The 24,818-nt window shown below is 59.7% G+C and overlaps 4 non-coding genes across 4 annotated transcripts; 1 reads left to right on the top strand and 3 right to left on the bottom strand.

Annotated features, from left to right (window-relative positions):
- Positions 1-1,893: 1,893 nt before the first annotated feature.
- On the bottom strand, positions 1,894-1,966 carry TRNAR-ACG (transfer RNA arginine (anticodon ACG)). Its single transcript has one exon. It is a non-coding gene; the product is annotated as a tRNA-Arg (tRNA).
- A 3,798-nt stretch (positions 1,967-5,764) lies between these two features.
- On the top strand, positions 5,765-5,837 carry TRNAA-AGC (transfer RNA alanine (anticodon AGC)). The gene has a single exon. It is a non-coding gene; the product is annotated as a tRNA-Ala (tRNA).
- A 7,356-nt stretch (positions 5,838-13,193) lies between these two features.
- On the bottom strand, positions 13,194-13,266 carry TRNAR-ACG (transfer RNA arginine (anticodon ACG)). The gene has a single exon. It is a non-coding gene; the product is annotated as a tRNA-Arg (tRNA).
- A 3,125-nt stretch (positions 13,267-16,391) lies between these two features.
- Positions 16,392-16,464, bottom strand: TRNAR-ACG (transfer RNA arginine (anticodon ACG)). The gene has a single exon. It is a non-coding gene; the product is annotated as a tRNA-Arg (tRNA).
- Positions 16,465-24,818: the final 8,354 nt, after the last annotated feature.

Raw genomic sequence — 24,818 nt, forward strand, 5'->3', positions numbered from 1 at the left:
CGCGGGGCTGGGCCCAGGGCTCCCTGCCCATCAGAGGCTCCCTGAACCACATGAGTAGCAGGGCCCAGGTGGGCATCCTGACCATGGGCATCCAGGGTGGGCAGTGTGCTCTTCCTCCCATCCGGCCAGGCCAGGGCCAGAGGTGAGGTGTGGGCGCCAGGCTCTCTGCAGGCGGCAGTGGCCTCCTGTGGCCATCTGCTCCCAGGAGCCCCATGGGCAACCCCAGTGCTGCCCCCACTCCCTCTCCCACTCCCTGCCATGTGTGGGCTGCTCCCGAGACCAGGGCTGGTGGGACTGGACAGGACCAGAGGGGCAGGCGGCCAGCAGGGGTGGAGCTCATGCCCCCCACCAAAAGCTGGCCCCAATCCCAGCCCCTGCCCCAACCTGGCCCATCCCACGGTGCTGTGGGCCCACCCTGGACACACCATGGATGCTCAGGGAGCAGATTCAGGCTGACCTGGACAGGTTGGCTCAATGGGCAGAGAGAAATAGGATGCAGTTTAATAAAGAGAAATGTAAGGTACTCCACCTGGGAAGGAGGAAGTCCCCGCACACCTCTAGGTTGGGGAGTGTCCTTCTCAGCAGCTCCGAGGCAGAGAGGGATTCATAGATTTCATAGATTTCATAGACATTAGGGTTGGAAGGGACCTTGGAAGATCATCGAGTCCAGCCCCTGCCCAAAGGGCAGGAAGTCAGCTGGGGTCATAGGATCCCAGCAAGATAAGCATCCAGTTTCATCTTGAAGGTGTTCAATGTAGGCGCTTGAACAACCTCCGGCGGCAGGCTGTTCCAGACCTTGGGGGCTCGGACAGTAAAGAAATTCTTCCTTATGTCCAGCCTGAAACGGTCTTGAAGTAGTTTATGACCATTCGACCTAGTCGTCATCCTTTGGGGTGCTCTGGTGAACAAACGTTCCCCCAGCTACTGGTGGTCACTGACTCCAAGATGAACATGAGCCGGCAGGGTAACGAGGCCATCAACAAGGCCAATCGCACCTTGTCGTGCATTAGCAGGTGCATGACTAACAGATTGAGGGAGGTGATGCTCCCCTCTATGCGACACTGGTCAGGCCGCAGTTGGAGTACTGTGTCCAGTTCTGGGCGCCGCACTTCAAGAGGGACACGGGGAATCTGGAGAGGGTCCAGAGGAGGCCACTCGCATGACTAGTGGCCTTCGTGATAGACCCTACAGGGGGAGGTTGAGAGAGCTGAATCTCTTCAGCCTTCACAAGAGACGGCTGAGGGGAGACCTTGTGGCCGCCTATAAACTTATTAGGGGAGGTCAATGGGGAATAGGGGACGTGCTGTTACCAAGGCACCCCAGGGAGTGACTAGGAATAACGGGTGTAAACTAGTTGAGAGGGGATTTAGGTTAGACATTAGGAAGACATTTTTCACAGTCAGGGTGGCCAGGATCTGGAACGGGCTCCCAAGAGAGGTGGTGCTATCACCTAGCTTGGAGGTCTTCAAGAGGAGGCTAGATAGTCACCTGGCTGGGGTCATCTGACCTCGGTCCTCTTTCCTGCCAGGGGCAGGGGGTCGGACACGATGATCCATTGTGGTCCCTTCCGACTCAACAATCTATGAATCTATGAATTTTCTGTTTGTCCAGGGCAATATCAAGCCTAGCCACAGCTTTGGGCACCAGGGAATTGTCGGGTGGTCGAGTGTTTGCTTTGCATGTGAGCGGTAGTGGGATCGATGCCCACATTCTCCAGCGCTTTGTGTTGCCTTTTGTCCTGGCATGCCCGCTTGGGGCCTGCAGCTCCAAATGGGGAATGGGCCAAAGGGCACTTTTCTCTTACCCTGGCATGAGGGCTGTGGGTGCCTGGCCCAAAAGCAACCCAAAGGGGCAGGCAGAAGAGAGCCCTGGGCTCAGAAAAAGCAGTCACTGCGAGCCAGGCAGGAGTCGAACCTACAGTCTTCTGATTCGTAGTCAGATGCGTTATCCATTGCGCCACTGGCCCATGCTCATTTATGCTCCCCCAGCTGCTGGTGAAGGGCAAGCGCACACCTGGCACTCCAGCCTCCCTTCCCCATTCCTGCATTTGCAGTGCTTTGTCTTTCAGCAGGAGGCCCGGAGGAGCGGCGGCTTCCCCTATGCCTGGGGCAGTGGGGGCAGCGGTGGAGGCATCAGCGGGGTGAGATGTGCGGCAGGGAGCTCCGTTGTGGGGAAATCGTGGAGTGAAACCAAAGATTTCCTGAGTTTGCTGCCGACAGGCCCGGACCTGGCAGGCGTCTCGTTCCACTTATTCTGGAGTCCGTCTTCTTCAGCTGTTGTGAGTGAGGGCAGAGATGACCGTGGCAGAGGGAGCAGGGGGTGGGTGCGAGGGGAGATGGGGCTGGTGGGGAGCAGGGAATGGGTGTTCTGGCCTGCGGCAATGGGAATAGGGGCCGTGGGTTTGGAGAACATGCAGGCAGGTGCAGATTAACACGGACCCATGGGGCTCCTGCCATGAGGGGTCTACAGGGTCTGTGTACGCCGGGTGGCACAGAGCCCTAACAGAGACTGGAGTCCGGGTGGTGGCAGCGGTTAGCCCAGTCTTGCCGGTGTACTCCAGAAACGTGGTTGGTCGGCTGGAGACACCCCACGGGAGACACTCCAGGAGGGGTTTTTAGGCCGGTGCAGAGCGGCGGGTGTCTCAGGACTGGAGCGCCCCCAACTAGCCCACCACAGCCTCCAGTTCTCTTTTTGCCCAGGGCCCCCACACATCTGGAGCTGTCTTGTGTCTCGAGGATGTACCTCTGATGGTCGAGCGTGGGAGAGGTCAGAGGATCAATGCCCAGTTTCTCCAGTGCCACCTGGTCCCTTTTGGCCTGACAAGCCTGTGCTGCGGCTGCATCTGAAATGGAGGCTGGGCAAAAGGGCATGCTCTCAGTATTTTGCTGGAGAAGGGCAAAGGAGGGGGTAGAAGGGGATGAGAGTGAGGTGCAGCCGGGCGAGAAGAGCAATGGCAAGCAGCAGGTACAAGAGAGCTCTTGGCTCACAACAAAGGAAGTACGAGCCAGGTAACAGTCAAACCTACAAACTTTTCTTCCTTCTATAGCTGAGCTGGGAGATCGGAGACCTCTAGGTTTGCTTTGTATGAAAATCCTTATGTCACTTGTTCAATTCCAACTTGAAGGAAACTTTTTGCTCTCAGCTAGTCTGTAGTTGGCAGCGCAGCAAGGCTGTGACCCTCTGGCCTGTGGCTTTCAGGCTGCGGGCCCTCAGCACCTGTCACATCGTGGGGGAGTAAGGCATGGGCATCCAGGGTGGTCAGCGTGCTCCTCCTCTCCAGCCAGGCCAGGGCCAGGGCTGGAGCCAGGGGTGAGGTGTGGGCACCAGGCAACCGCAGTCCCACCACCACTCCATCCTCCACTCCCTGCCATGTGTGGGAAGCTGCTGAGACCAGCTCCAGTGGGACAGGACACGACCAGAGGGCTTGGCAGAAGGGCAGGCGGGTAGCAGGGCTGGAGCTCATGCCCCATACCAAAAGCTGGCCTCAGACCCAGGCCCTCCCCCAGCCCTGCCCCATCCCACGGTGTTGCGGGCCCACCCTGGACACTCCTCAGAGGCTGGGGGCCCATCTGCAGCTCTCTGGCACACACAGAGGGAATTTGCCCTTTCCTGGGGGGGGGGGTACGGGGGGTGCCACTGTTCTGTTTGTCCAGGGCCCCGACAAATCTAGGCTTTCCCCCCTGTGCACAGGAATTAGTTCACATGGTAGAGCACTCTCTTAGCATGGGAGAGGAAGCATGTGATAATTAGCAGGATCGATGCCTCTATTTTCCAATGCTTTGTGTTGCCTTTTGAGGTGGCATGCCCGCTCTGGGGCTGCAGTTGAAATGGGCACTGGGCCAAAGGAACATGAAGCAGCAGGAGCAGCAGAGCCCTTGGCTCAGAAAGAAAGGGCCGTACAAGCCAGGAAGGAGTGTGTGGCAGGGAGCTCTGTTGGGCGGTGCATCCTGCAGTGAAGAGGAAGAAGTCCTGAGTTTGCTGCCAACAGGAGCGGAGCTGGCAGGTGTCTCGTTCCAGTTGTTCGGGAGCCCCTCCTCTTCACCCATTGTGTGCGAGGGCAGAGGAGACTGTGGCTGTGGGGCAGGAGGTGGGTGTGAGGGGAGGTTTGGCTGGTGGTAACACATGGGCCCGTGGGGCCTGGGGTCTACAGGGTCTGTGTGTGCCGGGTGGCACAGAGCCCGAACAGAGACTGGAGTCCGGGTGGTGGCAGCGGTTACCCCAGGCTTGTGCGTCTACTCCAGGAATGTGGTTGGCCAGGTGTAGGCACCCCAGGGGAGACGCTCCAAGTGGTGTTTTTGGTCCGGTGCAGTGCAGTGGGTGGCCGAGGACAGGGGGGAGCAGGGCAACCTGCTGGTACTGAGGCTACCCCGGAATGGGTGAGGGTTTTCCAGCACATTCTGATGGAGCTGACCCATTTCTTCAGTGACCAGGAGGCCTACAAGAGACTCTGGAGCTTCCTGGGGACCCTTCCAGTCCCCGCAGGGTGCAGGACACCCACTGGGAGTGGCCGGATGTACCAGAAGTTGCAGGGAGCTTCCCAGCGCAAGGGTGAGACTCTGTTGGCAGATGTTGTGCTTAGAGCCAGTGACAAGGCCTGGTGACCCAAGGAGCGAGCGCTTAGTGTCGTCGACGCCGATCACATACAGCTCCTGCAAACTCCAGGAACGTGTTTGACCAGATGTAGACACCCCAGGGAGACGCTTCAAGCGGGGTTTTTGGTCCGGTGCAGTGAGGGGGGTGGCTCAGCACAGGAGCGCCCCCTACTGGCGCACCACAGCCTCCAGTTCTCTTTTTGCCCAGGGCCCCCACACATCTGGAGTTTTCCAAGTCTAGCTGATGTATCTCTGACGGTAGAGCACATATTCAGCGTGCAAGAGGTCAAGGGCTTGTGACCAATTCCTCCAGGCCCTCTTCCACCGGCATGCCTGCGCTGCGGCTGTGTCTGCCATGGAGGCTGGGCCAAAGGGCACGTTCTCGTGTGTTTTGCTGGACAAGGGCAGAGCAGGGGGCAGAAGTGGATGGGAGTGAGGTGCAGCCGGGTGAGAAAAGCAACAGTAAGCGGCAGGTGCAAGAGAGATATCAGCTCACAAAAAAGGCAGTATGAGGCAGGTAGGAGGTGAGCGTGCAAACTAATCTTCCTTCGATAGCTTAGCTGGGAGAATGGAGGCCTGTAGGTTTGCTTTGTATGAAAATCCTTATGTCACTTGTTCAATTCCAGCTGGAAGGAAACTTTTTGCTCTCAGCTAGTCTGTAGCTGGCAGCGCAGCAAGCCCGTGACCCTCTGCCCTGCGACTTTCAGGCTGCAGCCCTCAGCACCTGTCACAAAGCGGGGAGGCAGGCATGCTGGCGGGACCCTCCTCATGCAGGTTTGTGGCCTCCCTGCCCCCTTGCTGCCATCGCATGATCTCTCAGCGGGGGCTGGGAGCAGAGGTGGCTTCCCCCTATGCCTGGGGGCAGTCGTGGCAGAGGCAGTGGGGTGGGATGTGTCCCAGGGAGCTCCATGGTGGGGGCATCCTGGTGCTGGGGGGCCGCAGCTCCAGCTGCATGACACCTGCTGGGTGGAGGGGCCAGGCTGAGGCCAGGTCCACCTTCACCTCAGCAGCGCTCATGCCACCTGGCTCATGCCGAGCCTGCCGTGGAGTCTGGCCGGGCCCGCCCGCAGCCCCGTGGCAGGTGCAGAGGGAACCTGTCCACACCTGGTGTGGGTCCTCTAATCTTCTGTTTGCCCAGGGCACTAGTACAGCTTAATCCCTACCTACAAACAGGGGAATTAGCTCAGGTGGTAGAGCGCTCGCTTAGCATGCGAGAGGTAGCGGGATCGATGCCCGCATTCTCCAGTTCATGTTCCCTTTTGTCCAGACCGACCTGTGCTGTGGCTGAGACGGGGCTGGGTGCAAGGCAGGCTCCTGTGTGCCTGGCAGGGGCATTGGCTGCATGGGGGATGTGGTTCCCCCAGGGGTAAAAAGCAGCAGGAAGCACGGGGCACATGGGAGCTCTGCGTTTGGGAATGGGTGAAATGAGCCCTGAAGGACTCCACACGTGTGCAGCAGGCTTGCCTTTCGGAGCTGGGTTGAGTCCCAGGCTTGAAATCTTGCTGTTGTGATTGGTGGAGCTCATCCCCAATCTGGAGGCAGCAAGAGGAGTTCAGTCACGCCCCTTTCCTGGGGGGCGGGGAGAGGAGTGCCCCCCAATGCTGGACCTGATTCAAGACTGCAACACTCCTGTTAGGAAGAGTTCGGGGCGGAGCCGTGGAGCAAATAAAAGCAGCTGCGTGCCCAGCGCGAGGGGAACACCTCCGGGAGAGAGAAGGGAGAAGAGCGGGGTGAGGGGGGCTGAGGGGAGCTGCCCAGCAGGGCGAAGCACAGCCCAGAATCGCCCCTGAAGAGCCACATCAGCAGGGAGCAGCGGACAGCTCCAGCAGGGTAGCATGCGAGAGGTAGTGGGATCGATGCTCTTGTGTTTTAGTTTGTGCATTTCTGTCCGCTGCGGCTGACATGCAGGCTGGGTGAAAGGGAGGTTCCTCTGTGCCTGGCAGGGGGGCTGATTTGCTGCACGGGGGCTGTGGTTCTCCCGGTGGAAATGAAGCAACAGTAAGCAGCAGGCGCAGGAGAGCTCTTGGCTTGGAGAAAGGGTGGAATGAGCTGGGAAGGACTCGAAAGTAGCATTTTCTGATTCGTAATCAGACACGTTCTCCCTTGCACCACTGGGCCAGGCAAGCGCTGGGGGTTGCCAGCTGCTGCGGAAGGGCGAGCCCCCCCAGAGGTGTGGAGGAGGCTGCGGGGCCCAGCTGCAGCCCCCGGACAGGTGAAAGAGAACCTGGCCTCACCTGGGGGTGGAGGCCTGTGAGACCTGAGGACAGTGCACCGTGCCACCTTGAGTCACACTTGCACCAACAGCCCAATCTCCTTTTGATAGCTCAGCTGGGAGAGCGGAGGACTATGGGCTCGCTTCATGTAGGAAATCCTTAGCTCTCTGGTTTCTCTCCAGTGCAAAGGAAAGAATTTGCTTTTATGGATTCATAGAGTCATAGATGTAGGGGCAGAAGGGACCTAAGTAGACCATCAAGTCCAACCCCCTGCCCGGGGCAGGAGAGAGTACTGGGCTCTAATGACCCCAGCCAGGTGATTGTCGAGCCGCTTCTTAAAGACCCCCAGGGCAGGAGCCAGCACCACTTCCCTTGGAAGTTGGTTCCAGGTCCTAGCCGCCCTGACTGTGAAGTAGTGTCTTGTAATGTCCAACCTGAACCTGGTCTCAAACAACTTGTGGCCGTAATGTCTTTTTACTCCAGAAGGTGCTCGGGGCAACAGGGTCTCTCCCTTCCCCACTGGTAAGTTTATAGACAGCTACCTGATCCCCCCTCAGCCTTCTCTTGTGGAGGCTGAGCAGGGCCCGGGCCCAGGGGTCCCTGCCAATCAGAGGCTCCCTGAAGCAGCACATGTAGCAGGGCCCAGGTGAGCATCCTGGCCATGGGCATCCAGGGTGGGCAGCGTGACCCTCCTCCCCTCCGGCTAAGCCGAGGCAGGGGTGAGGTGTGGGCGCCAGGCTCTCTGCAAGTGGCAGGAGCCTCCTGGGGCCGTCTGCTCCCAGGAGCCCCATGGGCAACCCCAGTGCTGCCCCCACTCCTTCTCCCACTCCCTGCCATGTGTGGGCTGCTCCCAAGACCATCACTGCAGGGACAGGACAGGACCAGAGTGCCCGGCAGAGGGGCAGGCGGGTAGCAGGGCAGGAGCTCATGCCCCCCACTGAAAGCCGGCCCCAAACGCAACCCTGCCCCAACCCTTCCTGCAGTGCTGCGGGCCCACCCTGGACACACCATGGAGGGTGGGGGGCCCAGCTGCAGCCCCCTGGCACACACAGAGGGAACGTGCCTTTGCCTGTGGGCTGGTCCACCAATTTTCAGTCTGTCCTGGGTCCCAGCAAATGTAACACCACTGACATGTACTGGGGAATTAGCTCAAGTGGTAGAGCGCTTGCTTAGCATGCGAGAGGTAGTGGGATCGATGCCTGCCTTCTCCATGTTTTTGTGTTGCCTGTTGTCCTGGCATGCCCGCTTGGTGGCTGCAGCTCCAAATGGGGCTGTGCCAAAGGGCACCTTCCTGTGACCCTGAGCGCCTAGTGTCACCGACCGATCACATACAGCTCCTGCAAAGTCCAGGAATGCGGTTGGCCAGATGGAGACACCCCAGGGGAGACACTCCGAGAGGTGTCTTTGGTCCGCTGCAGCGCGGTGGGTGTCTCAGCATAGGAGCGCCCCCTGCTGGCCCACCACAGCCTCCAGTTCTCTTTTTGCCCAGGGCCCCCGCACATCTGGAGTTTTTCCATGTCCAGATGATGTACCTCAGATGGTCGAGCATGCATTTTGCATACAAGTGGTCAAGGGATCAATGCCCAATTTCTCCAGTGCCGCCTGGTCCCTTTTCCACTATTTCAGAACTGACCGTAGGTGGACTGGTGCCCTGTGGACATCCGTCAGTGATCGAGGTGGGGGAATTGGCTTGGTCGGTACTTAGAAATACTGAAGCGAAGAACTCATTGAAGAGCTCTGCTTTTTTCCCTGCGTCAACCACCAGCTGTCCTGGTTTGTCCTGCAGGGGCCCCATGTTGCTCTGAGCTTTCCTTTTGCCCGCTATATACCTGAAGAAGGACTTTTTATTGTCCTTGATTGTTGAAGCCAGCCTGAGCTCAAGCCCCGGGGCCTTGGCCTGTCTAACTGATTCCCTGCAATAGCGCACCAGGGAGATATATTCCTCCTTGGTGGCTGTTCCCTGCTTCCATTGCCTATACATCTCCTTCTTTGCCCCCAGACTCTCCCGGACTTTCCTGTTCAGCCAAGGGGGCTTTTTTGCCCCCTTACCTCCCTTCCTACGTAATGGGATAGACTCCTTTTGAGCCCCAAGGATCACTCCCTTGAGATACCTCCAGCCCTCCTGAACCCCCACATGCTCCATGTTCCTGAGTTGCATCCCCTCACTAACTAGCCTTCTGAGCTTGCTAAAGTTGGCCCTTCTGAAGTCCAACACCTTAGCCCCACTAGCGACTTTACCCACCTTTCCCTGGATAGTGAACTCGACCAAGTGATGGTCACTATGTCCCAGGCTACCATGAACTATCAGGTGCCCCACAAGATCATCTCAAAATGGGGGCTGTGCCAAAGGGCACCTTCCTCTGATCCTGGCATGAGGGCTGTGGGGTGCCTGGGTCAAAAGCAACCTGAAGGGGCAGGCAGAAAAGAGCCCTCGGCTCTGAATGGGCAGTTAGTGAAAGTAAGGCAGGATTTGAACCAATAAGCTCTCAACTCACAGTCAGATGTGTTATCCATTGCACCCCTGGCCCAAACTTACGTGTACTCCCCCAGCTGCTGGTGAAGGGCGAGCCCACACCTGGCGGTCCAGCCTCCCTTCCCCGTTCCTGCATGTGCAGGGCTTCGTCTTTCAGCAGGGGGCCCGGAGGAGCGACGGCTTCCCCCTATGCCTGGGGGCAGCCCTGGAGGCAGCAGCGGGGTGAGATGTGCAGCAGGGAGCGCCGTTGTGGGGCAATCCTGGAGTGAAGCCAAAAATCTCCTGGGTTCGCTGCTGACAGGCCCGGACCTGGCAGGCATCTCGTTCCAGTTATTCAGGAGTCCGTCTTCTTCAGCTGTTGTGAGTGAGGGCAGAGATGACCGTGGCGGTGGGGGCAGCGGGTGGGTGCCAGGGGAGCTGGGGCTGGCGGGGAGAGGGAATTGGGCGTTTTGGCCTGTGGCAATGGGAGTGGGGGCCGTGGGTCTGGGGAGCGTGCAGGCAGGTACAGATTAACAAACGGGCCCACAGGGCCCCTGCCATGAGGGGTCTACAGGGTCTGTGTGCGCCGGGTGGCACAGCGCCCGAACAGAGACTGGAGTCCGGGTGGTGGCAGCAGTTACCACAGGCTTGTGGGTGTACTCCAGGAACATGGTTGGTCGGCTGCAGACACCCCAGGGGAGGCACTCCAAGCGGGGCTTTTGGTCCGGTGCAGCGCGGCGGGTGTCTCAGCACAGGAGTGCCCCGTACTGGGCCACCACAGCCTCCAGTTCTCTTTTTGCCCAGGGCCCCCACACATCTGGAGCTGTCTTGTGTCTCGATCATGTACCTCTGATGGTTGAGCATGCAAGAGGTCAAGGGCTCAATGCCCAGTTTCTCCGGTGCCGCCTGGTCCCTTTTGCACTGGTAAGCCTGTGCTGTGGCTGTGGCTGTGGCTGCAATGGAGGCTGGGCCAACGGGCATGTTCTCGGTGTTTTGCTGGACAAGGGCAGAGCAGGGGGTAGAAGGGGATGGGAGTGAGGTGCAGCCGGGTGAGAAAAGCAGTGGGAAGCAGGAGCTGCAAGAGAGCTCTTGTCTCACAAAAAAGGCAGTACAAGCCAGGTAGCAGTCGAACCTGCAAACTCATCTTCCTTTGATTGCTTAGCTGGGAAGCGGAGGCCTGTAGGTTTGCTTTGTATGAAACTCTTTATGTCACTTGTTCGATTCCAGCTTGAAGGAAACTTTTTGCTCTCAGCTAGTCTGTAGCTGGCAGCGCAGCAAGGCTGTGACCGTCCGGCCTGTGGCTTTCAGGCTGCAGCCCTCAGCACCTGTTGCAAAGCAGGGGAGGCAGGCATGCTGGCGGGACCCTCCTTGTGCAGGTTTGTGGCCTCCCTGCCCCCTTGCTGCCTTTGCTTGACCTTTCAGCGGGGGTCCAGAGCAGAGGTGGCTTCCCCCTATGCCTGGGGGCAGTCGTGGTAGAGGCAGTGGGGTGGGATGTGTTTCGGGGAGCTCCCTGGTGGGGGCATCCTGGTCCTGGGAGCCGCAGCCCCAGCTGCATGACACCCACTGGGTTGTGGGGCAGGGCTGAGGCCAGGTCCTCCTTCACCTCGGTGGTGCTCATGCCCCTTGGCTCGCCCTGCATGTGCCACGGAGGCTGGTCGGGCCCGCCCGCAGCCCCGTGGCAGGTGCAGAGGGAACCTGCCCACACCTGGTGTGGGTCCTCTAGTCTTCTGTTTGCCCAGGGCACTAATAAAGCTTAATCCCTCCCTATAAGCAGGGGAATTAGCTCAGATGGTAGAGCGCTCGCTTAGCATGCGAGAGGTAGCGGGATCGATGCCCGCCTTCTCCAGCTCGTGTTCCCTTTTGTCCAGACCCACCTGTGCTGTGGCTGAGAGAGGGCTGGGTGAAAGGCAGGCTCCTGTGTGCCTGGCAGGGGGTTGGCTGCGTGGGGGATGTGGTTCCCCCAGGGACTCCTGAAGGACTCCACATGTGTGTAGCAGGCTTGCCTTTCGGAGCCTGGGTTGAGTCCCAGGCTAGAAATCTTGCTGTTGTGATTGGTGGAGCTCATCCTGGGGGCGGGGAGAGGAGTGCCCCCCAACGCTGGACCTGATTCAAGACTGCAACACTCCTGTCGGGAAGACTTCAGGGCAGAGCCGCAGAGCGGATAAAGGAGCTGCGTGCCCAGCGCGAGGGGAATACCTCTGGGAGAGAGAAGGGAGAAGAGCGGGGTGAGGGGGGCTGAGGAGAGCTGCTCAGCAGGGCGAAGCACAGCCCAGAAGCGCCCCTGAAGACCCCCATCAGCAGGGAGCGGTGGACGGCTCCAGCGGGGTGCAGGTCCTGAACACCTTTCACACAGCGGAGGAAGCAGGAGCATTGGGTGGACCGTCCTTGTGTGCATTTCTGGTGTCCCTGCCCCAGTCCTAACTTGGCTTGATCTTTCAATGGGGGGCCTGGAGCTGACAAGGCTTCCCTATGCCTGGGGCAGCAGTGACTGGAGGCAGCGGGGTGGGATGTGTGGCAGGGGGCTGTGGTGGGGCATCCTGGAGGGAAGCCAAAGATCTGAGTACGCTGCCGACAGGCGTCTCATTCCAGTTGTTCGGGAGCCCCTCTTCTTTGGCCGTTGTGCACGGGGACAGAGGAGACTGCGGCGGTGGGGCAGGAGTGGGGGTGAGGGGAGCTGGGGCTGGCCAGGACTGGGGAAGAGTAGAGCTGGGCTGCAGCAATGGGAACTGGGCGGCAGCCTGCGGTGCATGCAGGGAGAAAGAGGTTAACACATGGACCCACGGGGCCCGGGCCCAGGGGTCCCTGCCCATCAGAGGCTCCATGAACTACATGAGTAGCAGGGCCCAGGCGGGCATCCTGGCCATGGGCATCCAGGGTGGGCAGTGTGCTCCTCCTCCCGTCCGGCCAGGCCAGGGCCAGGGGTGAGGTGTGGGCGCCGGGCTCTCTGCAGGTGGCTGCAGCCTCCCGTGGCTGTCTGCTCCCAGGAGCCCCATGGGCAACCCCAGTGCTGCCCCCACTCCCTCTCCCACTCCCTCCCGTGTGTGGGCTGCTCCTGAGACAAGCGCCGCTGGGATTAGACAGGACCACAGGGGCAGGCGGGTAGCAGGGGTGGAGCTCATGCCCCCCACCAAAAGCCAGCCCCAGCCCTTGCCCCAACCCTGGCCCATCCCACGGTGCTGCGGGCCCACCCTGGACACACCACGGAGGCTCAGGGGCCCAGCTACAGCCCCTGGCACACAGGGGGGATTTGTCCTTGTCGATGGGGAGAGGGAACCTGCTCTCACCTGGTGTGGGTCCCCTAGTCTTCTGTTTGCCCAGGGCTCTAATAAATCTTAGGTCTACTTGTAAGCAGGGTGATTAGCTCAGGTGGTAGAGTGCTTGTTTAGCATGTGAGGGGTAGTGGGATCGATGCCCGCACTCTCCAGCTCATATTCCTTTTCCAGACGAGGCTGGGTGAAAGGGTAGGTTCCTGTGTGCCTGGCAGGCACGAGGCAGCCCAGGCCTACAACCGATTGTAAAAGGTTGAGTCTAGAGAGGCAGACTGTGCTCGGGCTACTGATCCAGACGACAGGGCCAAGGCAGAGGACCAAAGAGCCCTGTTTCAGGGCACAGCGACCCCAGTGAAGCCCACTGCAGCTGAGAGAGCAGCCTAGTGCAGAGGGGGAGGGGAGTGCTCCCTGGGAGGCCCCCTAAAGTACCAGCCCCTTTGTATGGCTTGGGAAAAGCGAGCGGTAGTGGGATCAGTGCCTGCATTCCCCAGCGCTTTGCATCGCCTTTTGTCCTGGCATGCCCGCTCTGGGGCTGCAGCTCCAAATGGGGAATGGGCCAAAGGGCACTTTTCTCTTACGCTGGCATGAGACCTGTGGGGTGCCTGGGCCAAAGGTAACCTGAAGGGCAGGCAGAAGAGAGCCCTTGGCTCAGGAAAATCAGTCAGTACGAGCCAGGCAGGAGTCGAACCTACAGTCTTCTGATTCGTAGTCAGACACGTTATCCATTGCGCCACTGGCCCAAACTCACTTCTGCTCCCCCAACTGCTTGTGAAGGGCGAGTGCACACCTGGATGTCCAGCCTCCCTTCCCCATTCCTGCATTTGCAGGGCTTCATCTTTCTTCAGGAGGCCCGGAGGAGCGACAGCTTCCCCCTATGCCTGGGGTAGCGGTGGCAGCGGTGGGGGAAGCAGCAGGGTGGCTGTGTGGAGCTGTGGCTTGTGGTCAGTGGGTTTGGGGAGCATGCAGGCAGGTGAAGATTAACACATGGGTCCAGGGCCCCCTGCCATTAGGGGCCGACAGAGTCTGCGTGTGCCGGGTGGCACAGAGTCCTAACAGGGACTGGAGTCCGGGTGGTGGGAGCGGTTACCCCAGGTGTGCGGGTGTTCAAGAGGAACGTGGTTGGTCGGCTGTAGGCCGGTGCCATGTGGCAGGTGCCTCAGCACAGGAGCGCCCCCTACTGGCCTACCACAGCCTCCAGTTTTCTTTTGTCCAGGGCCCCCACACATCTGGAGCTGTCTTGTGTCTCGAGGATCAACATGGAAGAGGTCAAGGGATCAATGCCCAGTTTCTCCAGTGCCACCTGGTTCCTTTTGCACCAGCGTGCCTGCGCTGTGGCTGTGGCTGAAATAGAGGCTGGGCCAAAGGGCACATTGTCATGTGTTTTGCTGGACAAGGGCAGAGCAGGGTGAAGGAAAGTTTTTGCTCTCAGCTAGTCTGTAGCTGGCAGCACAGCAAGGCTGTGACCGTCCAGCCGGTGGCTTTCAGACTGCAGCCCTCAGCACCTGTCACAAAGCGGGGAGGCAGGCATGCTGGCGGGACCCTCCTCGTGCAGGTTTGTGGCCTCCCTGCCCCCTTGCTGTCATCGTGTGATCTCTCAGCATGGGCCCCGGAGCAGAGGTGGCTTCCCCCTATGCCTGGGGGCAGTCGTGGTGGAGGCAGTGAGGTGGGATATGTTTCGGGGAGCTCCCTCCTGGGGGCATCCTGGTGCTGGGGGGCAGCAACTCCAGCTGCATGACACCTGCTGGGCGGAGGGGCCGGGCTGAGGCCAGGTCCACTTTCACCTCAGGAGTGCTCATGCCACCTGGCTCATGCTGAACCTGCCATGGAGGCTGGCCGAGCCCGCCCGCAGCCCCGTGGCAGGTGCAGAGGGAACCTGTCCACACTTGGTGTGGGTACTCTAGTCTTCTGTTTGCCCAGGGCACCAATAAATCCTAAATTTGTGTTGGGAGCAGGGGAATTAGCTCAGATGGTAGAGCGCTCGCTTAGCATGCGAGAGGTAGCAGGATCGATGCCCGCATTCTCCAGCTCTTGTTCCCTTTTGTCCAGACCGACCTGTGCTGTGGCTGAGACGGGGCTGGGTGAAAGGCAGGCTCCTGTGTGCCTGGCAGGGGCATTGGCTGCATGGGGGATGTGGTTCCCCCAGGGGTAAAAAGCAGCAGGAAGCACGGGGCACATGGGAGCTCTGGGTTTGGGGAATGGGTGAAATGAGCCCTGAAGGACTCCACACATGTGCAGCAGGCTTGCCTTTCGGAGCCTGGGATGAGTCCCAGGCTTGAAATCTTGCTGTTGTGATTGGGAGAGCCCATCCCCCAATCAGGAGGCAGCAAGAGGAGTTCAGTCACGCCCCTTTCCTGGGGGCAGGGAGAGGAGTTCCCCCCAATGCTGGACCTGATTGAAGACTGCAACACTCCTGTCGGGAAGACTTCGGGGCGGAGCTGTGGAGCGAATAAAAGGAGCTGTGTGCCCAGCGCGAGGGGAACACCTCTGGGAGAGAGAAGGGAGGAGAGCGGGGTGAGTGGGGCTGAGGGGAGCTGCTCAGCAGGGCGAAGCACAGCCCAGAAGCGCCCCTGAAGACTTTCATTGGCAGAGAGCGGCGGATGGCTCCAGCGGGGTGCAGGTCCTCAACACCCTTCACACAGCGGCGGAGGCAGGAGCGTTTGGCAGACCATCCTTGTGTGTGTTTCTGGTGTCCCTGCCCCAGTCCTTCCTTGGCTTGATCTTTCAACGGGGGGCCTGGCACAGATGAGGCACCCCTATGCCTGGGGCAGCAGTGACTGGAGGCAGCTGCATGGTGGGATGTGGCAGGGGGCTGTGGTGCGGCATCCTGGAGTGAAGCCAAAGATCTGAGTACGCTGCCGACAGGCGTCTCGTTCCAGTTGTTCGGGAGCCCTCTTCGTTGGCCGTTGTGCATGAGGACAGAGGAGACTGCGGCGGTGGGGCAGGGGTGGGTGTGAGGGGAGCTGGGGCTGGCGGGGAATGGGGAAGAGGAGTGCCAGCCTGCAGAAATGGGAACAGGGCACCGGCCTGAGGAGCATGCATGCAGAAAGAGATTAACACGTGGACCTGCGGGGCCCAGGCCCAGGGCTCCCTGCCAGTCAGAGGCTCCCTGAACCACAAGAATAGCAGGGCCCAGGCGGGCATCCTGGCCATGGGCATCCAGGGTGGGCAGTGTGCTCCTCCTCCCCTCCAGCCAGGCCAGGGCCAGGGGTGAGGTGTGGGCGCCGGGCGCTCTGCAGGCGGCTGCAGCCTCCCGTGGCCGTCTGCTCCCAGGAGCCTCATGGCCAACCCCAGTGCTGCCCCCACTCCCTCTCCCACTCCCTCCCGTGTGTGGGCTGCTCCCGAGACCAGGGCTGGTGGGACTGGACAGGACCAGAGGGGCAGGCGGGCAGCAGGGGTGGAGCTCATGCCCCCCACCAAAAGCCGGCCTGAAACTCAACCCTGCCCCATCCCTGGCCCATCCCACGGTGCTGCGGGCCCACCCTGGACACACCACGGAGGCTCAGGGGGCCGAGCTACAGCTCCCTGGCACACAGGGGGAATTTTCACTTGCCCGCAGGGAGGGGACCACCGATTTTCTGTTTTTGCAGGGTCATATCAAGCGTAGCCACAGCTTTCTGTGCCAGGGAATTAGCTGAGATGGTTGAGCGCTTCCTCGAGAGAGGTAGTGGCATCAATGCCCACATTCTCCAGGGCTTTGCGTTGCCTTTTGTCCTGGCATGCCCGCTCGGGGGCTGCAGCTCCAAAAGGGGAACGGGCCAAAGGGCACTTCTCTCTTACCCTGGCATGAGGGCTGTGCATGCCTGGGCCAAAAGCAACTTAAAGGGCAGGCACAAGAGAGCCCTGGGCTTGGGAAAAGAAGTCAGTACGAGCCAGGTAGGAGTTGAACCTACAATCTTCTGACTCGTAGTCAGACGCGTTATCCATTGCGCCACTGGCCCGTGCTCACCTGTGCTCCCCCAGCTGCTTGTGAAGGGCGAGCGCACACCTGGCAGCCAGCCTCCCTTCCCCATTCCTGCATTTGCAGGGCTTCATCTTTCTTCCGGAGGTCCGGAGGAGCGACAGCTTCCCCCTATGCCTGGGACAGCGGTGGCAGCAGCGGAGGCAGCAGCGGGGTGGCTGTGTGGAGCTGTGGCTTGTGGGGAGTGGGTTTGGGGAGCATGCAGGCAGGTGCAGATTAACACGTGGGTCCAGGGCCCCCTGCCATCAGGGGCCAACAGGGTCTGTGCGCTCCGGATGGCACGGAGTAGTAGCAGAGACTGGAGTCCGGGTGGTGGGAGCGGTTACCCCAGGTGTGCGGGTGTTCAAGAGGAACGTGGTTGGTCGGCTGTAGGCCGGTGCCATGCGGCAGGTGCCTCAGCACAGGAGTGCCCCCTACTGGCCCACCGCAGCCTCCAATTCTCTTTTTGCCCAGGGCCCCCACACATCTGGAGCTGTCTTGTGTCTCGAGGATCAACATGGAAAAGGTCAAGGGTTCAATGCCCAAATTCTCCAGTGCCGCCTGGTCCCTTTTGCACCGGCGTGCCTGCGCTGCGGCTGTGGCTGAAATGGAGGCTGGGCCAAAGGGCACGTTCTCATGTGTTTTGCTGGAGGAGGGCAGACCAGGGCGAAGGAAACTTTTTGCTCTCAGCTAGTCTGTAGCTGGCAGCACAGCAAGGCTGTCACCGTCCGGCCGGTGGCTTTCAGGCTGCAGCCCTCAGCACCTGTCACAAAGCGGGGGAGGCAGGCATGCTGGCGGGACCCTCCTCGTGCAGGTTTGTGGCCTCCCTGCCCCCTTGCTGCCTTTGCATGATCTTTCAGCTGGGGCCCGGAGCAGAGGTGGCTTTGCCCTACGCCTGGGGTGTTACGCCTCAGCTCTGTATTCTTGGGCAACCCTGGCACAGGATGCAGTCTGTCTGACTCACAAAGGACTCACCCCCCCTCCCTCCCCTCCTCTACCCAAACAAAACTGATAAAGATGCAGTGAGAGACGCACCTAAGACCCTCCAGATAACGGTGACAAGAGTGAACCAACTGCCCTAGGTCGCATTTAGATCCGAGATGGAACCAGATGACCATTCGTTTACATGAGAGATGGAGAACAGAAAGCCTGAAGCAGCGACTGGACAGAACCAGAGGGGCAGGCAGGCAGCAGGGGTGGAGCTCATGCCCTCCACCAAAAGCCGGCCCCAAACCCAGCCCCTGCCCCAAGCCTGGCCCATCCCACGGTGCTGCGGGCCCACCCTGGACACACCATGGAGGCTCAGGGGCCCAGCTACAGCCCCTGGCACACAGGGAGAATTTGCACTTGCCTGCGGGGAGGAAGCCACCGATTTTCCATTTGTCCAGGGTGATATCAAACCTAACCACAGCTTTGTGTGCCAGGGAATTATGTCAGGTGGTCGAGTGTTTGCTTTGCATGCGAGAGGTAGTGGGATCGATGCCCACATTCTACAGTGCTTTGCGTTGCCTTTTGTCCTGGCATGCCCGCTCGGGGGCTGCAGCTCCAAATGGGGAATGGGCCAAAGGGCACTTTTCTCTTACCCTGGCATGAGGGCTGTGGGTGCCTGGGCCAAAAGCAACCCGAAGGGGCAGGCAGAAGAGAGCCCTGGGCTTAGAGAAAGCATTCAGTACGAGCCAGGCAGGAGTCAAACCTACAATCTTCTGTGGCTAGTAAAGCGACCAAAACGCTGGCTTGCATCCATAGATGCTTCTCAAGCAAATCCCGGGACATCATTCTCCCCCTGTACTCGGCCTTAGTGAGGCCGCAGCTGGAGTACTGCGTCCAGTTTTGGGCTCCACAATTCAAAAAGGACGTGGAGAAGCTTGAGAGAGTCCAGAGAAGAGCCACGCGCATGATCAGGGGTCAGGGAAGCAGACCCTACGATGACAGGCTGAGAGCCTTGGGGCTCTTTAGCCTGGAAAAGCGCAGGCTCAGGGGTGATCTGATGGCCACCTACAAGTTTATCAGGGGTGACCACCAGTATCTGGGGGAACGTCTGTTCACCAGAGTGCCCCAAGGGATGACGAGGACGAATGGTCACAAACTACTACAAGACCGTTTCAGGCTGGACATAAGGAAGAATTTCTTTACTGTCCGAGCCCCCAAGGTCTGGAACAGCCTGCCACCGGAGGTGGTTCAAGCGCCTACATTGAACACCTTCAAGAGCAAACTGGATGCTTATCTTGCCGGGATCCTATGACCCCAGCTGACTTCCTGCCCTTTGGGCTGGGGGCTGGACTTGATGATCTTCCGAGATCCCTTCCAGCCCTAATGCCTATGAAACCTATGAAATCTATGATCCATAGTCAGACGCGTTATCCATTGCGCCACTGGCCTGTGGTCACTTGTGCGGCCCCAGCTGCTTGTGCAGAGTGCGGCAGAAAGCACCTTTGTTTCCCTCCCAAAAACTCAGCTCGGTGACAACTGTCATTAGGACGGGCCCAGCACAGAAAGGCACATCCTTACCTGCTCTCTCTAGGTCACCTGAGCTGGATCCATTCCCGAGGGAGGGGGAAACCTGCTCCCTCTGCCTACACGACTAGTATTGCCTACCTGGGTGAGGGGCTTCCCTCCCGCTGGCCTAGAGTCTGCCCGGCAACTACTGATGTATTTTAAATGGGTTGACTGACAGCCAACAGGTGCTGGACTCCGTTGGACCAGGTACATGAGATCACAAGGGCTATATAAGGTAAGGACTGCCTGGGAGGAGGGGGCAGCCAGGAGGGATGCTCAGGACCTAAGAGGAGCTGGACCATCTGCAACTGGCTCTGTCTCTCAAAACTCACGATCAAGGAACCGCCTGCCTCCAGAGGGATTCCCATCAGCCTCTGGACGACACTTGTGAGTAAGCTGCCTGCGACCCACCTAGATCTACAGCTTGCAGTAGATCAGATGCGAGATCAAAGGCTACCCAGCCACAGGAGTTTGCTCTATGGGATGTCTCTGGTATTGCTCTACCCGGTGCCCTATTCTACCTTACCCTCTGAAACCAATAACGTTCTCCTTTGCACCTAGTGTGGGAGACTTCTTGGGAGTGGGTCTAGATTATGGCTTGGGGTCTCCTTGGTTCGGCTGACTAAGGGAGACCCTTACGTGTGCTCCTGACTGCAGGAAGCATCCCACCTTCTTGAAGTGAACCAAGTGCCCTTGGGGACTACCAGGCCTGTGTGTCCCAGAGCGCGCGGAGCCAGATTAAGTCCAGAGCTCTGGGTGGTGGCAGTGGAAACCCCTGGCTAGCGGGTGTGCTCCAGGAAGGGGGTCGGCCAGGTGTGAGGTGCCCCCAGGAAGGCACTGGGACCCTGGGAAGTGGTTGGGCGCAGGGAGGTGGGTGGCTCAACGCAGGAGCACCCCCTACTGGCCCACCACAAAGGGCGAGCCCACACCTGGCTCACCCTTCCTGCACCTGCCTTCCCCACACCTCCCTTCCCCATTCCTGCATTTGCAGGGCTTCGTCTTTCAGCAGGAGGCATGGAGGAGTGGAGGCTTCCCCCTATGCCTGGGGCAGCAGTGGAGGCAGCAGCGGGGTGGGATGTGTGGCAGGGAGCGCCGTCGTGGGGCAATCCTGGAGTGGAGCCGAAGATCTTCTGAGTTTGCTGCTGACCGGAGCGGAGCTGGCAGGCATCTTGTTCCAGTTGTTTTGGAGTCCGTTTTCTTCAGCCGTTGTGTGTGAAGGCAGAGATGACCGTGGCGGTGGGGACGGGGGGTGGGTGCCAAGGGAGCTGGGGCTGGTGGGGAGTGGGGATTGGGCGTTCTGGACTGTGGCAATGGGAGCAGAAGGGAATTGGTGAGTATTTACTCACCAAGGCGCCCCCGGGGGTTACAAGAAACAATGGCCACAAGCTAGCAGAGAGCAGATTTAGACTGGACATTAGGAAGAACTTCTTCACAGTTCGAGTGGCCAAGGTGTGGAACGGGCTCCCAAGGGAGGTGGTGCTCTCCCCTACCCTGGGGGTCTTCAAGAGGAGGTTAGATGAGCATCTAGCTGGGGTCATCTAGACCCAGCACTCTTTCCTGCTTATGCAGGGGGTCGGACTCGATGATCTATTGAGGTCCCTTCCGACCCTAACATCTATGAATCTATGACTCTATGAGTGGGGGCCGTGGGCCTGGGGAGCATGCAGGCAGGTGCACAATATCAAATGGGGCCACGGGGCTCCTGCCATGGGGGGTCTACAGCGTCTGTGTGCGCCGGGTGGCACAGAGCCCTAACAGACTGGAGTCCGGGTGGTGGCAGCGGTTACCCCAGGTGTGAGGGTGTACTCCAGGAACGTGGTTGATCGGCTGTAGACACCCCAGGGAGACACTCCAAGAGGGGTCTTTGGTTCAATGCAGCGCGGCGGGTGGCTCAACTCAGGAGTGCCCTGTATTGGCCGACCACAGCCTCCGGTTCTCTTTTTGCCCAGGGCCCCCGCACATCTTGAACTGCCTTGTGTCTCGATCATGTACCTCTGATGGTCAAGCACGCAAGAGGTCAAGGGCTCAATGCCCCATTTCTCCGGTGCTGCCTGCTCCCTTTTGGACCTATAAGCCTGTGCTGTGGCTGTGGCTACAATGGAGGCTGGGCCAACGGGCATGTTCTCGGTGTTTTGCTGGACAAGGGCAGAGCAGGGGGTAGAAGGGGATGGGAGTGAGGTGCAGCCGGGTGAGAAAAGCAGTGGGAAGCAGGAGCTGCAAGAGAGCTCTTCACTTGCAAAGAAGGCAGTACAAGCCAGGTAGCAGTCGAACCTGCAAACTCATCTTCCTTTGATTGCTTAGCTGGGGAGCGGAGGCCTGTAGGTTTGCTTTGTATGAAACTCCTTATGTCACTTGTTCGATTCCAGCTTGAAGGAAACTTTTTGCTCTCAGCTAGTCTGTAGCTGGCAGCACAGCAAGCCCATGCCCCTTTGCCCTGCGACTTTCAGGCTGCAGCCCTCAGCACCTGTCACAAAGCGGGGAGGCAGGCATGCTGGCGGGACCCTCCTCGTGCAGGTTTGTGGCCTCCCTGCCCCCTTGCTGCCATCGCATGATCTCTCAGCGGGGGCTGGGAGCAGAGGTGGCTTCCCCCTATGCCTGGGAGCAGTCGTGGCAGAGGCAGTGGGGTGGGATGTGTCCCAGGGAGCTCCATGGTGGGGGCATCCTGGTGCTGGGGGGCCGCAGCTCCAGCTGCATGACACCTGCTGGGTGGAGGGGCCAGGCTGAGGCTGGGTCACCTTCACCTCAGTGGTGCTCGTGCCCCCTGGCTCGCCCCGAATGGGCCGTGAAGGCTGGCTGGGCCCACCCGCAGCCCCGTGGCAGGTGCAGAAGGAACTTGCCCACACCTGGTGTGGGTCCTCTAGTCTTCTGTTTGCCAAGGGCACTAATAAAGTTTAATCACCTGCTTGCAAGAAGGGGAATTAGCTCACATGGTAGAGTGCTTGCTTAGCATGCCAGAGGTAGTGGGATTGATGCCCGCATTCCCCAATTCACGTTCCCTTTTGTCCAGACAAGGGTGGGTGAAAGGGTAGGCTCCTGTGTGCCTCAGAAGCCCTGCACAGCGAAGCCCTGTTTCAGGGCACAGAGACCCCCTGAAGCCCACTGTAGGCAAGAGAGTAGGCTGGCGCAGAGGGCGAGGAGCACCTGCCAGGCCTGGGAGCTGAGAGCTGCAAGGAAAAGAGGAGTCCCACGGGGGAGGGGAGTCCCCCCTGCCCCAGTTAGTTACGGGCTACTGAACGAGGAGGGCCCACTGGGAGGCCCCCCCTGAAGTACCAGCTTCTTTGTAGGGTTGGGAAAAGCCCAGGAGTATTCATAGATTCATAGATGTTAGGGTCGGAAGGGACCTCAACAGATCATCGAGTCCGACCCCCTGCATAGGAAGGAAAGAGTGCTGGGTCTAGATGACCCTAGCTAGATACTCATCTAACCTCCTCTTGAAGACCCCCAGGGTAGCAGAGAGCACCACCTCCCTTGGGAGCCCGTTCCAGACCTTGGCCACTCGAACTGTGAAGTTCTTCCTAATGTCCAATCTAAATCCGCTCTCTGCTAGCTTGTGGCCATTATTTCTTGTAACCCCCGGGGGCGCCTTGGTGAATAAATCCTCACCAATTCCCTTCTGTGCCCCCGTCAGAAAGCGGGGGAGGCATGCGTGCTGGCGGGACCCTCCTCATGCAGGTTTGTGGCCTCCCTGCCCCCTTGCTGCCATCGCGTGATCTCTCAGTGGGGACCGGGAGCAGAGGTGGCTTCCTCCTATGCCTGGGGGCAGTTGTGGCAGAGGCAGTGGGGTGGGATGTGTCCCAGGGAGCTCCAGGGTGGGGGCATCCTGGTGCTGGGCGGTTGCAGCTCCAGCTGCATGACACCCGCTGGGTGGAGGGGCCGGGCTGAGGCCAGGTCCGCTTTCACCTCAGCAGTGCTCATGCCACCTGGCTCATGCCGAGCCTGCCGTGGAGTCTGGCCGGGCCCGCCCGCAGCCCCGTGGCAGGTGCAGAGGGAACCTGTCCACACCTGGTGTGGGTCCTCTAATCTTCTGTTTGCCCAGGGCACTAATACAGCTTAATCCCTACCTACAAACAGGGGAATTAGCTCAGATGGTAGAGCGCTCGCTTAGCATGCGAGAGGCAGCGGGATCGATGCCGGCATTCTCCAGTTCATGTTCCCTTTTGTCCAGACCGACCTGTGCTGTGGCTGAGACGGGGCTGGGTGAAAGGCAGGCTCCTGTGTGCCCTGCAGGGGCATTGGCTGCATGGGGCATGTGGTTCCCCCAGGGGTAAAAAGCAGCAGGAAGCACGGGGCACGTGGGAGCTCTGGGTTTGGGGAATGGGTGAAATGAGCCCTGAAGGACTCCACACGTGTGCAGCAGGCTTGCCTTTCGGAGCTGGGTTGAGTCCCAGGCTTGAAATCTTGCTGTTGTGATTGGTGGAGCTCATCCCCCAATCTGGAGGCAGCAAGAGGAGTTCAGTCACGCCCCTTTCCTGGGGGCGGGGAGAGGAGTGCCCCACAACGCTGGACCTAATTGAAGACTGCAACACTCGTGTCGGGAAGAGTTTGGGGCGGAGCCGTGGAGCAAATAAAAGGAGCTGCGTGCCCAGCGCGAGGGGAACACCTCTGGGAGAGAGAAGGGAGAAGAGCGGGGTGAGGGGGGCTGAGGGGAGCTGCCCAGCAGGGCGAAGCACAGCCCAGAATCGCCCCTGAAGAGCCACATCAGCAGGGAGCAGCGGACAGCTCCAGCGGGGTGCAGGTCCCCAACACCTTCACTCAGCAGCCAGACGGTGCCAGAGCTGCTCAGCAGGGTGAAGCACAGCCCAGAAGCGCCCCTGAAGACCCCCATCAGCGGGGAGCGGTGGACGGCGCCAGCGGCTCGGCTCTCGGGTGCAGCACGGCACACGGCGTCCAGACCCTGGGAGCTGCACGAGGTGGCTCAGGTCTGCAACCTGGGGCGTGTGGCCAGAGACATGGTGCACAGGACGGTGCATGGAGTAGGACCTTTGGAGCGCTTGGTGGCTCAGGTCCTCAACCCCCGCAACGAGGCTGGGCGCTCGGTGCAGGAGGCGCTGCACGGAGGGCCCGGGAGCGGACCGAGCCTGGTGCTGCACGAGGCAGCCCGGCCTCCGACCCACAGCAAAAGCTTGAGTCCAGAGAGCCAGACGCTGCTGGGGTACTGAGCCAGCCGACAGGGCTGAGCCAGAGGCCCGAGACGCCCTGCATAGCGGAGCCCTGTTTCAGGGGACAGCAATCCCTCCGAAGCCCACTGCAGGCGAGAGAGCAGCCTGGCGCAGAGGGCAAGGGGCACCCGCCACCTTGGGAGCCGTGAGCTGCAGGGAAAAGAAGGCTCCTGAAACAGGAGGTCCCACTGGGAGGCCCCCCCTAAAGTACCAGCTTCTTTGTAGGATTGGGAAAAGCCCAAGTGTACTGGGGTTTCCCCTTGGGATTGAGTTTATCTTTGGGGTTTATCTGTTTCAGATCAAATACTTACCTGTGACTTACCTGTGTCTGAAGCACTGGTATTTACGTCATTTCCCCAGAGGGTATTGGTTTTGTTACTGGTTTCGATATCTTACAAATAAATATATATATTGTACAAATGTTTGTATCCATGATCCTTTCCCCTGTGATAAGTGAATGTGAAAAGGGAACCTGCGCTCACCGGGGCGTGGAGGCCAGCAAGCCCTGCGGGCAAGGCAGCGTGCCACCTTGAGTCCCCCTTGCGCCCGCAGCCCCGTCTTGCTTGGCTAGGTCAGCTGGGAGAGCGGAGGATATGGGCTCGCTTTGTGTAGAAATCCTTAGCTCTCTGTTTTCTCTCCAGCGCAAAGGAAAGGGTTTGCTCTGAGCCAGTCTGCAGCTGGCGGCACCGCAGCCTGTGTG

The sequence above is a fragment of the Alligator mississippiensis genome, chromosome 3, assembly GCF_030867095.1.
Source record: "Alligator mississippiensis isolate rAllMis1 chromosome 3, rAllMis1, whole genome shotgun sequence".
Classification (NCBI taxonomy): Eukaryota; Metazoa; Chordata; order Crocodylia; family Alligatoridae; genus Alligator; species Alligator mississippiensis.